General features: G+C 39.6%; 1 long non-coding RNA gene across 1 annotated transcript in view; it reads left to right on the top strand.

Annotated features, from left to right (window-relative positions):
* LOC117475546 overlaps positions 1–1,021 on the top strand; it is an 8,470-nt gene extending 7,449 nt beyond the window's left edge. The window contains exon 4 of the long non-coding RNA XR_004555183.1: positions 744–1,021. This is a non-coding gene — a long non-coding RNA (uncharacterized LOC117475546). The remainder of the gene's footprint in view (positions 1–743) is intronic.
* Positions 1,022–14,668: the final 13,647 nt, after the last annotated feature.

Below are 14,668 nucleotides of genomic sequence, written 5' to 3'. Positions count from 1 at the left end.
TAGTGATGTATGAATACGGCCCAGTCACCTGGGGCTGACTGGAGAGACCCGCTCCGGGGACAGTGTGGCAGTGGGGAGTTTGAATGGGGCGGTACACCTGTCTCTTAAGGCAGCCCCTGATGAAAGCCCTGTTACTGGGCTAAATACATTAGTTACATCACTCACCACTCCTTTCCTGCAGGGAGACATCCATACTCTCCCCAAAAAAGATTGCACTTGGAGCGGGCAAGTAGGGCTCACTCCATGCTCTGGACCGAGGAAAATCATCTCCAGTCAGCCCCAGGTGAAAGCCCTGTGACTGGGCCGTTTTCATACATCACTACCCCGCCCTGGAGATCAGGTGTCCAGCTGGAAGGCATCCACAATTGTTCGCGATTTATCCTACAAACATTTGGAGGCTTTCACACAATACAATAAGGTCTATAATATATATCATATTAGGGTATTTGCTGTTGCATTTAAATAAGTACCACTTTTTAGTGTTACTACACCTTTACTAATTACTAAAATATAGGCTTTACTACTTTATACTTATTTGCTTTCTAACATTCTTGCATAACATCACATTGTACAATCTTACATTGCATATACTTTCTAACTTCCTTGAACCTACTCATTTACTTACTTACTTTTACTCACTAACTGCATGTTTTTAACCCACGAGTCAGCCCTGTTGATGACTGCTAGCAGTTTACTTTGTGACTTTCATTGAGTGATCGTCTTTTTGTTTACTGTTCATTAAGGTTCTGCTGTACAGAAGGGAAACCAAAGAAGGCCCTGGAGTGAGGCAGAAAAAAAGGCTGTGTGGAGTCAACTTGGCAATTGGATTACGCTGATGAAAGTCCCTGGTAAAAAAAAGTGCACTGAGAGATACATGACTCTAAATGAATGCTAATGTCGCGCCGTATTTCCGAGTGTAGATAAGCAGCTGTGTGCTAGCATGTTCACCGTGTGAAATATGGTGATGTCTACGGTGGCCCTGAAGTGCAAGTCAAAACAACATTTCAGGAAACACCACAGCATTTCACAAAACACCACAGCATTTCACAAAACACCACAGCATTTCAACTTATACGGAAAGGGTATTCCTTTAGGGAGAACACTTCTTGTTTGTGATTGGACAGAGCCAGCCAGAGAAGCACTGCTGTGATTGGTTGTTTTTGCTGCCAGTCAAGAAATGACACTTCGTGATTGGTCAGCACCCGACAGCGCAACATGTCCCAACACATCAGCCGTTAGCTGTTAGCACACAGAGCTCACAGCTCCTCATATCTGTTCAGAAACTAGACAAAAGTTAAACATGTACAAACCACAGACTGCCTGTGTCATGGTGAATACAGTCGCTGCTTTATTTCTGTCTGTATAGGCCGTTGTGAGTTTGGACGGAGCAGCTACAGGTTAGTTTATCCTGATCGATCCGATCTCCATTCAGAAAACACGCATTTTAAAAGGTTTTTCGCCTGCCGTCTGTCTGCAGACTTGTCAAAGCATAAATTCATGGTTTTTACTAACCGGTATCAGTATGTTGTTACTTCGGCATCATTTTGAAACGTGTATTACAATTAAATCACGATTAGAGCGATGCGAATATTCGGGGCTTATCTCCCTGTAAATACTATGGTAGACTACAACAAAATGAACATATTTTACCGTGATTTAATTGTAATACACGTTTCAAAATGATGAAGTAACAACATACTGATACCGGTTAGTAAAAACCATGAATTAATGCTTTGACAAGTCTGCAGACAGACGGCAGGCGAAAAACCTTTTAAAATGCGTGTTTTCTGAATGGAGATCGGATCGATCAGGATAAACTAACCTGTAGCTGCTCCGTCCACACTCAGAACAACGGCATACAGACATAAATAAAGCTGCGACTGTATTCACCATGACACAGACAGTCTGTGGTTTGTACTTGTTTAACTTTTGTCCAGTTTCTGAACAGATATGAGGAGCTGTGAGCTCTGTGTGCTAACAGCTAACGGCTGATGTTTTGGGGCATGTTGCGCTGTCGGGTGCTGACCAATCACGAAGCGTCATTTCTTGACTGGCAGTAAAAACAACCAATCACAGCAGTGCTTCTCTGGCTGGCTCTGTCCAATCACAAACAAGAAGTGTTCTCCCTAAAGGAATACCCTTTCCGTATAAGTTTAAATGCTGTGGTGTTTTGTGAAATGCTGTGGTGGTTCCTGAAATGCTGTGGTGTTTCCTGAAATGCTGTGGTGTTTCCTGAAATGCTGTAGCGTTTTGTGAAATGTTGTTTTGACTTGCACTTCAGGGCCACCGTAGATGTCAGTGTTGTGTCACATCTTGTTCTCACTGCCCCAAACAGGACAAAAATCTTCAGGGTCAAATACGAGTTGCCCAACCTTTACCAGTGGCCAATCAGAAAACGTTCATAAGTTGAATTCTTAAGTTACTAGTATTACGTGGAGGCCTCTAGTTATTTGTTATTATTACAGTTATTGACTGTGATCTTAAATCCAATATGAGTCTGCCATGACTGTTCTTTCTAAATGACATAAGGTCCCGTAATGATAATCCTGTGTGAATATGGCTTTACAAATCATTTGTGAAAGTTTTGGAGAGCACTGTCAAATGATGCCATCCTGAAGATTGGTTTGCCAGATTGTAGAATTCTCATTTAACAAATCTGTTATTTGGGCGGAAGGACTAGTTGAACAGATTGTGTAAGATTTCTTGAATTTGCCTTAGTTTTCTCTCCCAAGTAAAACAGATGGTTTGTTTATCATTCACTATTGTTCCTCTGCCTGTTGGGACAGTGTTGCCTTGTCCCTTGATCTCAGCAGTGAAGTTATTTTGTAAAATCGTAATCAGTAGCAAATTTTACAAAACTACATATACGTTTCAGATTTAAAGGAAAATGTGTTCAAATGTCTGACACTGGCAACCCAGGACAATGGACAATTTGGCTCAATAATGCACGCTGGCACTCAATCATACCTTTGGGATTGTTACACAGACAGAAAACGTATTTGAAAGATACATTTATCACATAGAATTTCCACACATAATGGCTTAATTAAGCAAACGTGACATTTTTCCAATAGTGTGTTGTTTCCACGAAATCTCACCAAAAACAAGTGGTTCACTCTGTGACACAAGTAGTTAGTAGAGTCAATGTAGAGTTAGAAGAGAGAAATGTTAATGTAGAGTTAGAGTCAATGGACAGTAGGTGAGTGTTTTTGTAACTGTAGTTCAACACACCTGTCAAATAAATCAATCTGTGATTATAGTTCTTGCATTGTTTGTTTTGTGAAGGAAGTAATACCTTGTCTTAGGTCATGTTCACACCAGCCTTGTTTAGTCTGGTTGAATCGAACCCTGGTGCGTTCAACCGCTTGGTGCGGTTTGGCCTATAAGCTAGGCTATATTTGCTTGTGACTGCTCACCTCACTGGTCCCCTGTGTACAACAAAAGGCTGTGGTACAATCTGATCAGAGCCCTCCTTACTGCAGTCTGTCATTATATGTGTTTATAATGTTTTAACACACCAAAGAAGAGGACTATTAGGTGTGAATGCAACCTTAGTTTCCTGAAAGACCTGAGTGAATACTTAGGACATAACACAGTATGGCTTATAATACTGTTTAATACACAAGGGAGGTATCAAGACTAGAAAGCAAAGACAGAATATGGTATGTAAATGCATGAAACAATGGGAATGGCTGTGAGGGATGCAGGAGGAGCAGGGCCATGCAGGGACAGCAGGACCAGGGACAGCATTGGGAGGCCTAAAGATGGGAGCCACATCCATACAGCAAGAAAGAAACACCAACCACTCACACAGACAGAGGAGAAAGGGTTAGTAACAAAACATGGGAGAAGAGAAGAAGGTGAGGATTTAAGAAACTGAGAGAGACATATACACCGGCATAGACTTTAAATTAAATACAGGGGCCTGCAGGCAGGGACTGAAACATATCATTATAGAATATTACATAAATAAGGTTTTAGGATTCAACAATCTCTTATCTCTTTGGATAACTGGACTTAAACTCACACTGTACATTTTACATGTATACTTAATTTAATATTCCATTCCTACACACTTAATGTATATAATATCCTGCTTTATATTTATTTTGTTTACTGTAAATTGGTATTTCAACATGTATATTTTCTACTTTTTGAATGCTGTTTTATTTCTATTTGTGATGTTTACATTTTAGAATTGTTTATTTCTAGTCTTTTCATTTCTCTTATGTGCAATGCCAATCTTTAATGCTGTGGGCCATAGGGCTCATAAAAGGTTTTTGAGAAGAAAACTTGTCAAAACTGCTGGGAAAAACACACTTAAATCTGCCTAGCAACTGGCCGGTCCTCACAACACCGACCAAATTCACCACTTGTGTGAAAACACAAGTGTGTTTTAACATTTTAAGTGACTTTCTGACTCACTACCCCCATCTTGTGTTAGAGATATTTTTTTCATCTTTGTGGCTATAGCAGAAAGGGGGGTCCTCACACCCTACCCTTGGGTCATGGTCCTCAAAAGTATAGCAAAACACGTATGTGTGTGTGTGTGTGTGTGTGTGTGTGTGTGTGTGTGTGTGTGTGTGTGTGTGTGTGTGTGTGTGTGTGCGTGCAGCGGAATTACACTAAGTAACTCATGTTAGTAACTCATATCATGCTATTTTGCATTTTAGTATTAAAGTGTCTCGCTGCGGGAAACACACCTGCAGCGATGCAGGCCTAATCGATGTCTGTCGCTCACTGAATCCCTTTGGAATGGATTTCACGAGATATGACAAAACAACTAAAACCCGTATCGACAGGATTTATGTATCGAGTCACTTCTCTGTAACCAACTATAAAACAATCTTTAATAACTTTTCGGATCATCTTTTGGTCCAAACGTCATTATCCTCCGGAACCCCTTCCACTAGACTAGAGGCTTCTGGAAACTGAAGACACAGTGCCTAAAAAATACCTGTGTCTCAACAGAACTAAAACTGGAAATAAAAAAAATAATACAATTGAGATGTTTAACAAACTCTGACATCAAATTATGGGAAACATTATAAATTAGGTTAAAACGTTTTTTCACATTTAAATGTAGAGAATTAAATAAAGCAAAACATATTAAATATGAATCATTAATCAAACAATATATTCATTTAAAGCAGATTAAAGTTAAAACTAAAACGGTAGAAGAAAATATATCTAAATTAAAAACTGAAATTGATCAATTAAACCAGGAATCATTATATAATATTCATACAACATCTGAAATAGATCAAAGAGGCAACTTGGCACAAGCCATTAAAACCAACCAAAAGCAAATTCAAATAAACGGACTGTGTTAAAACTCTTTTGGGAACTATCCCTCCGTACAACATCCAATAATTTGATTTCCTTCTCGGTGAAATTAGAAAAGACGAGGTGATCCAGGCGGTAAAAGAGCTGAATGTTGGTAAGAGCCCCGGTCCTGATGGCCTGCCCACTGAGTTGTATCAACTATTATCTGATGATGTTTTAAACTTACTGACCTCTATGTTTAATGAAGGTCTCAGCAGTGGTTGTATGGGGGACTCATTTTATGAAGGTGTCTTGACTCTACTATATAAAAAAAAACGATGAAACTGATATAGATAATTACAGACATGTAACTATAATGAATACGGATTATAAGATACTAGCAAAAATAATAATGAATAGATTAACAGATATACTAGATAAAATAATAGATAAAGAGCAAACATGTGCTATAAAAGGTCGCCTTGTGTGGGACAACTTATCAATTTGAAGAGAAATCATAAATAAACCAAAAGAAGAAAAAGGTTTTTTAATTATTGGACTTGATCAAAAAAAAGCTTTCGACTATTAATCCAGAGATTACTTCTGGTCGGTGATGAAGGCCTACGGATTTCCTGAAGCCTTCATGAACATGATTAAGTGTCTGTATTTTAGATCTTGTGTCTGTGTAAATGTAAACGGTGTGTTGACAAATGCATTTAATGTTGAAAGAGGGGTTAAGCAGGGGTGCCCTCTCAGCGCAGCTCTATACGTGCTAGCCATAAATCCATTAATTAAAATAATAAACAATGACAGGTTAATATCAGGAACACCAGTTGGCCATGCGCCCAAAATAACTGCCATCGCCTATGCAGACGATGTCACTGTTATTATAAAAAACCAACAAGAAATGGATGTTCTAACAAACCACCTAAACTTATATGAATTGGCATCAGGAGCTAAATTAAACCACAACAAAACTGAAGGTGTTTGGATCGGCACCGACGATGCCAAATGCGACATAAACATTCAAGTGAAAAAAGAAATTAAAATACTTGGAATAACTATTTGTAGCGACAACTGTGCTGAACTCAATTGGGAGAACAAACTAAGTGAAGTCAAAGAACAAGTTAAACAATGGGAAAATACAAATTATAAATCAAGAATAAACATAATAAAATCATTCATACAAGATCCTTTTTCTAGCAAACATTTAGTCCCCTCCAGCCCAAATAATTATGCAATTAAACAAACAGTGTGTCAATTTGGTGTGGGGTACAACCAGGGTTCGAGTTATAAACTGAGCTCTATAGGGGTCTTTAAAACTAACGCACGCACACACACACACACACACACACACACACACACACACACACACACACACACACACACACACACACACACACACACACACACACACACCAAGGGCGCCGGAAGCGAGGGGGCCATTAGCCCCCCCACTTTTCAGCCCTGCCCCACATTTTCGCAGCGGCCGATGCCGCGGAACACTGTACAAATCCCGTTTCAATAATTCCCCTCTACTCTAAAGTCGCATCTAAAACGCGATCTGATATAGCTGTGTATATTTTGTTATTTTTTATTGTTATATTCAATCTCATTAGCTACAGGCATTTTTGAAGCTTGTAAAGGGAAGATGACAGCTTGCCTCTCACACGCCACTCTGCTCTTCCACAGCGCCTCTTCCCCTCCCTCCGCTGAAATTATGAATGTAAGGCATATAGTAATCATAGATAACACGGCAGGGTCCGTTACAGTTTGTTTTTATCTGATTTCAAATAAACAAAGACTTGGCTTTCAGAATATTAAACTTGTTTCGGCAAATTCAGGTGATAAATACAACTTTGAAGCTTGTAACGGCATAATTAGTAACTTTACGTCACTGCAGGCATAACAGCCGGTGTTTCTCGTGAATGTTTTCCCCGGGAAACATACACACAAACGCAAAAATACAAAAACACACACACGTATATACACGCACACACACTCGCGGGCTTCCCCCAGACCAGTAATCCAAACGAAAATATCTTCCCTCCGTTACAACTTTGATCATTTGCTCCGCTTCCAGAGAAGAGGAAACTTTAAAGGCCTTTTTCTCAAAATGATGACTCTGTAACAGTCATTATATAATGTGACATATTTTGCTTAATATTTGGAGTACAAAAACAATCCTGATATATCATTAGAAAGCTAGGAATCTCCTCTTTCCAACAGTGTATAGCCTACAACTCAAAATGTGTCTTCGGGTCAATGCGCCTGATTTCGATGGAGCAGGTCACTTTGCATTAGGTAAAATAAAGCAGGCAGACATAACAGGAAGAATATGTACATTGTAACCCAATCAAATAGGACATTGTCACACCATTCAAATGTATCCATGTAAATTACAACCAATAAAAAAGCTTAGATTTGTTTATTTGTTACGTTGTTTACTTTATTTGTTAAGTTGTTCTGTGTGTGTCAGCCGTTAACCTAGATAGAAAGAATATACTTGCAAACATGTCAGAAGAAAACTAAATACAGTCAATCTAAACTTAAATTAACAACTGGAAGGTCACATCCCTGACATCCACGTCTCCGGAGCCTGGACCTTCATCAATCATAGAAACAGCGAAGCCAGATGAACCCAAAAAGCAGCAGCTCTGCGGCCGCAGAGACTGTCAAAACCGCCGCCACCGCCGTCGTTGAACCGAAACAGGCTGGTTCCGACTGCGTGGAGGTTTGTTGTCGGGACATTGAGACGGGTAAAGCTGTACAGCTAACTGACCGCTAGATTATTTGGGCAAAGAGAAAGGTAGGCTACTTTAACGCAGAATGGTACAAAAACAGAGAGTGGTTCATTCTTTGCACAACCACTAAACGGGCCTTCTGTGAAATATGCAGATTTGCTGCTGTCAAACGGCTTGTAACTTTCTCAAAATGTGGAGATGATAGCTTTGTTAATATCGGAGTTAATAACTGGACAAAGTGCCCAAGCCTCCTGGACAGCCACGAAAAGTCTCATTTCCATAGAGCAGGGGTCGGCAACAGGCGGACCGCGGTCCGGATCCGGACCCAGACGTCGACCTATACGGACCCGGACCTATAATCAATACATTAATAGGGGATTTCAATTTTGACGGGGCGATTCTATTTTAACCGCTGCCGACAGGGGGCGAAAGATACGAGTGAGCGATACAGGGAGAGAAACACAGAAGAAGAGATGAGAGAGCGGCAGAGAGAAGAGGAGAGGAAAGTGAGTGAAGAGAATAATTTGCGATACAGGGAGAGAAGCGGTGAATGTGAATACATTTTGGAATACTTTTTGGAATTATTGGTGGAATCCTCATAAAATGTAATATTCATTACCAGCAGAACTGTGTGCACACTGCACAGCGCTGCAGCTTGTCTGTGAGGCCCCGCCCCCGCACGCAGATCAGAGAGAGAGAGATCTCTTTTAAAATATATTGAAACGGAGATGGTTCGATAAAATGTGCAAGATAACGTTTATGTAGCATTTCTTTATTGTCGAAATGATGACATTTCATAACGGGATCAAATCAAAGTGAATGGCCTGCTGCTGCTGAATGCATGGGGCAAGTGACTGGAAACTGTTTTAAAAGTTATTACGTCGTTTCAGATAATAAAATAAATGATAATTCATTCTATTTAGGGGCGCCTTTCAAAGCACCCAAGGACACCTGACAATTCATAACATATTCTAAGGAAAGGTTTAAGAGAGTACAAATAATGCAGTCCGGGTGATTTTTTTTATGTGGGGTGCAGATGAGAGGGAGCTGTCCAGAATGACACCAAGATGTTGTGTTTGAGTTGTGCTCTTGATAAGCCATTAAAACAGTAAAATAAGTGTCTCCTGTTCACCAACACATACCCATCTGTTATGGAAAAATAAAGTATTCTAAAAGTAATCTGAATACGTTACTTTTTTAAGACACGTAACTCTAACTGTATTCGGATTACTTTCAGAGCCATGTATTCAGTATTCAGTAACCGATTACATTTACAAAGTAACCCTCCCAACCCTGATTAAAAGTGCCAAAACGCCACTATGAGACAAAACACAAAGTGTTTGACCAAACATTCCCTCTCAAGTCAGAACTGAGGTCACAAAAAATAAGCAGTCTCAGAGCCCGATATGATCAGTCCACCAGGATCAAAATTAAAACTAAATATGGTTCCAGGGCAGGCTAACCGAGGCTAACCAATGAGCACCTGCATGTGTGTATGAGAATGGCCCTGACACCATTTCAGCCCAGATCTAAACTCCTGGCAGGACAAGCTCGAGCTCAATTCTCGCACTGAATACAAAAAAGTGAGTGAGGGACTGCAATATACGAGGGAAAGAAAGAGAAACTTTAAAGCTGTTCAATTGTTATGATGTGTAAAGACTGACATGTTCTATAATCGTCTGAAACTGTTAAGTCATGATGTGAAACGGTTAACAAAGCTATTTTATTTATTTCTCTATTTTATTTTTAAATGCAGCCCGAGAGGAACATTACACATATCCACAGTATTTACTGTATATCTGTATAGTTCAATGTTCATTGACAATACATATTGTTGTTTATGAATTGTACTTTCTTTATTTGATTGGCAGTCAGTTGTTGATTACATGCAGACGTTGATAAAGCTACAGGCTACTTCAATATATATCACACTAATTCATAAAGCAAGTTAGACATTTTGATGTTCCGGACCTTTGCATGGGGACATTTTCTCTAACTGGACCTCGTTGAATTTTAGTTGAATACCCCTGCCATAGAGAGTGTATTAAAAAAAAGTGCGCTTTCTTCAGTCAAACACCAGTCAACATACAGCTTGTCAAACAACAGCGTATTGAGCAGGAAAAAAGAAGAGATGGAATGATGGAGCAACTGCGCTGTCTGCAGTTTCTAACCCGACAGGGCCTAGCAATCAGGGGGCATGCGGATAAGGAAAGCAATTTCCAAAAGCTAGTTGAACTCGTAGCTGAGAAAAACCCCACTCTGAAAAGCTTCATGCTCACCGGGAAATATGCATCATGAGACAATTAATGAACTTATAAATCTAATGTATCGGATAAACTGCGATGTTAACAACCTCATGATGAACTCATATTTTTTTAACTTAGGATCTACCTGTGTTTAGTCTAGAAAAAGGTAAATGTGTGCATTTTATTATAAAGTTGTGTATATTTACAGACTGTTGCAAAAACTAAGAAACGTATAAACATCAGGTTTAAAACAAAAAGAGCTTTACAAAAAAGTAACACAATTAGAGATGTTTGGAGTTTTATTTTAGTAATTAATTTACATTTTGTGTGTGTGTGTGTGTGTGTGTGTGTGTGTGTGTGTGTGTGTGTGTGTGTGTTGTGTGTGTGTGTGTGTGTGTTGTGTGTGTGTGTGTTGTGTGTGTGTGTGTGTGTGTGTGTGTGTGTGTGTGTGTGTGTGTGTGTGTGGGTGTGTGTGTGTGTGTGTTGTGTGTGTGTGTGTGTGTGTGTGTGTGTGTGTGTGTGTGTGTGTGTGTGGGTGATCAAGCAGCGGAATTACACTAAGTAACTCATGTTAGTAACTCATATCATGCTATTTTGCATTTTAGTATTAAAGTGTCTCGCTGCGGGAAACACACCTGCAGCGATGCAGGCCTAATCGATGTCTGTCGCTCACTGAATCCCTTTGGAATGGATTTCACGAGATATGACCAAAACAACCTAAAACCCGTATCGACAGGATTTATGTATCGAGTCACTTCTCTGTAACCAACTATAAAACAATCTTTAATAACTTTTCGGATCATCTTTTGGTCCAAACTTCATTATCCTCCGGAACCCCTTCCACTAGACTAGAGGCTTCTGGAAACTGAACACACAGTGCCTAAAAAATACTTGTGTCTCAACAGAACTAAAACTGGAAATAAAAAAAATAATACAATTGAGATGTTTAACAAACTCTGACATCAAATTATGGGAAACATTACAAATTAGGTTAAAACGTGTTTTCACATTTAAATGTAGAGAATTAAATAAAGCAAAAAATATTAAATATGAATCATTAATCAAACAATATATTCATTTAAAGCAGATTAAAGTTAAAACTAAAACGGTAGAAGAAAATATATCTAAATTAAAAACTGAAATTGATCAATTAAACCAGGAATCATTATATAATATTCATACAACATCTGAAATAGATCAAAGAGGCAACTTGGCACAAGCCATTAAAACCAACCAAAAGCAAATTCAAATAAACGGACTGTGTTAAAACTCTTTTGGGAACTATCCCTCCGTACAACATCCAAGAATTTGATTTCCTTCTCGGTGAAATTAGAAAAGACGAGGTGATCCAGGCGGTAAAAGAGCTGAATGTTGGTAAGAGCCCCGGTCCTGATGGCCTGCCCACTGAGTTGTATCAACTATTATCTGATGATGTTTTAAACTTACTGACCTCTATGTTTAATGAAGGTCTCAGCAGTGGTTGTATGGGGGACTCATTTTATGAAGGTGTCTTGACTCTACTATATAAAAAAAAACGATGAAACTGATATAGATAATTACAGACATGTAACTATAATGAATACGGATTATAAAATACTAGCAAAAATAATAATGAATAGATTAACAGATATACTAAATAAAATAATAGATAAAGAGCAAACATGTGCTATAAAAGGTCGCCTTGTGTGGGACAACTTATCAATTTGAAGAGAAATCATAAATAAACCAAAAGAAGAAAAAGGTTTTTTAATTATTGGACTTGATCAAAAAAAAGCTTTCGACTATTAATCCAGAGATTACTTCTGGTCGGTGATGAAGGCCTACGGATTTCCTGAAGCCTTCATGAACATGATTAAGTGTCTGTATTTTAAATCTTGTGTCTGTGTAAATGTAAACGGTGTGTTGACAAATGCATTTAATGTTGAAAGAGGGGTTAAGCAGGGGTGCCCTCTAAGCGCAGCTACGTGCTAGCCATAAGTCCATTAATTAAAATAATAAACAATGACAGGTTAATATCAGGAACACCAGTTGGCCATGCGCCCAAAATAACTGCCATCGCCTATGCAGACGATGTCACTGTTATTATAAAAAACCAACAAGAAATGGATGTTCTAACAAACCACCTAAACGTATATGAATTGGCATCAGGAGCTAAATTAAACCACAACAAAACTGAAGGTGTTTGGATCGGCACCGACGATGCCAAATGCGACATAAATCAAGAATAAACATAATAAAATCATTCATACAAGATCCTTTTTCTAGCAAACATTTTCCCCCCTCCAGCCCAAATAATTATGCAATTAAACAAACAGTGTGTCAATTTGGTGTGGGGTACAACCAGGGTTCGAGTTATAAACTGAGCTCTATAGGGGTCTTTAAAACTAACGCGCGCGCGCGCACACACACACACACACACACACACACACACACACACACACACACACACACACACACACACACATATATATATATATATGCATTGTGTGTTATGTGTATTATTAATGTAACTTTTGTATATCATGTAGGCTACTGCCAAATCATTTAAAATAAAGTTAAAAAAAAAAAAAAAGGAAACACACCAGCTTCATTCATCATTAGCGTTACAAATACGTTTCATTTAAATACAAATGACCAATGAATAGGGATAGGGATCCGGTGCTGCATCCTGAAGGAGTCAAATTGGTGTGTGCGAGCCGGGTAGACTGAAGCGTGCAGACGGGAGGCATGTATGCAGCCGCGGCGTTATGGGTTGGCCTACTGGGCCTAGGCCCACCCACTCTGTCACTGTGCCTACCCATTCATTGATCAAAAATGACTGGGCGAAAATATAGTTTCCAACATTTTTATTTTTGATTATCAAAACTAACGATTACATAATAAAATAAGAGCAAACATGTGTTTCCCTTTAAAAAAACTTAGAAAATTAAAAGCAACATGAATGAATGTAATCGGGCAACGTAAAATGTGAATTTGGACCGAACTCATAGTGGAAGCGCGGGAGCAAACACATCGTAGAACGTCTCGCGGGCGCGCGCAGATGGAGGACAGTGGACTGGACAGACACAAAAAATATACCGCACTCACTAACGATGTCACAACAATCGATGTTCAGGTTTTCATTTTAAAGAGTAAGAAGAGTCATCCTCACAGCAGGTGCCGCCTTAGAGAGACGAGAGTGTGTTTAATGTTGTGCCCCGCTGAGCTCAGTCCCTCTGCGGGACGTAGCACCCGTTGCAGGTCAACAGAAAATAGCATCCCAGTGCCGGACCTCTCAGCCATAGATGACCCGGCTACACAGCCAAAGCTCATAAAGTACCCTCAGACACTTTTCGGACAAAAGAAAAGGAGCTCCGCTGCCCACTGGTATGACAAGAACACATTATTGGAGTATAGCATTAGCAAGGACAGTGTGTTTTGTAAAATATGCCGGCATTTTAGTGAGAGGCGGGGCCGGCGGAGAAGATACATTCAGTCGCCATGGTTACAGGGACTGGAAACATATCGACTATGCTCTCAGTAAACACGAATGCAGCGCAGCTCATGCAATAGCTATGGAGAGAAATACAAACTACAGACAGTGCGAGAAGTCTGACCATGGAACCATCCTCCATCAGCTACTCAACCCAGAGGGCCGACAGGGAGAGATCATTGAGAAAAATCGGGAACACGTGAAGTTTTACCGGACATAATTGTCACGTGTGCAAAGCAAGAGATTCCTCATTTCATATTGAGACTACATATCTAGGGAAATGATTAAGAAACGTAGAGCTAAAATGTGGTGCCATTTGCAACTACCAGAGCGCACCCAGACGCGGCAGGCATTCTCCAGCCCAAATCAGCAAAGCTTATGAGTGTGAAGCAACAGTATCTGCTGCCCAGCTGCTTTAGTATGAAACGTATACTTCAGCTCATGAAAGCTCTGCAGTATCAGAAGGAAGTAGCCTAATGATAAATCTGCAGCCTCTGAAAAGTGCCGCGTCAGAGAACCAGTGCCTTTTACGCACGGCCGCTCACTTCGCTAGATCCGCTAAAGGACAGCAGGCTGCAATCTAACCACACAGACACACATCAGGTGCTCGGTCATTATTCCATATTCTGCCGTTGTATGCTCTTTGTTTCTAAACGTATCAATGTATTGTGAACCAAAACTAAATAACATGCAGTATAACATTTATTTTCACTCATTGCAGCGTGCCGCTTAATCATTTAAATAATATTTAAGCTTCTCATAAGTGAAAATGTTTAAAAGAGAAGGGTTTTGAAAAAGTGTCTTTACTATAGGAAATATGCATTACACAGTTGCCTACAATGATATGCAGGCATTTATTTTTATTACATTTTTGTTAACGAGAAACATCTATTAGAACAGGCCCAGCCGAAATTACATTGGCCCACCCACAATTGAAATCC

This window comes from Trematomus bernacchii, unplaced genomic scaffold, assembly GCF_902827165.1.
Source record: "Trematomus bernacchii unplaced genomic scaffold, fTreBer1.1, whole genome shotgun sequence".
In the NCBI taxonomy this organism is placed as follows: domain Eukaryota; kingdom Metazoa; phylum Chordata; class Actinopteri; order Perciformes; family Nototheniidae; genus Trematomus; species Trematomus bernacchii.
The sequence above is the reverse complement of the archived record's forward strand: the minus strand, read 5'-3'. Positions and strand labels throughout refer to the sequence as shown.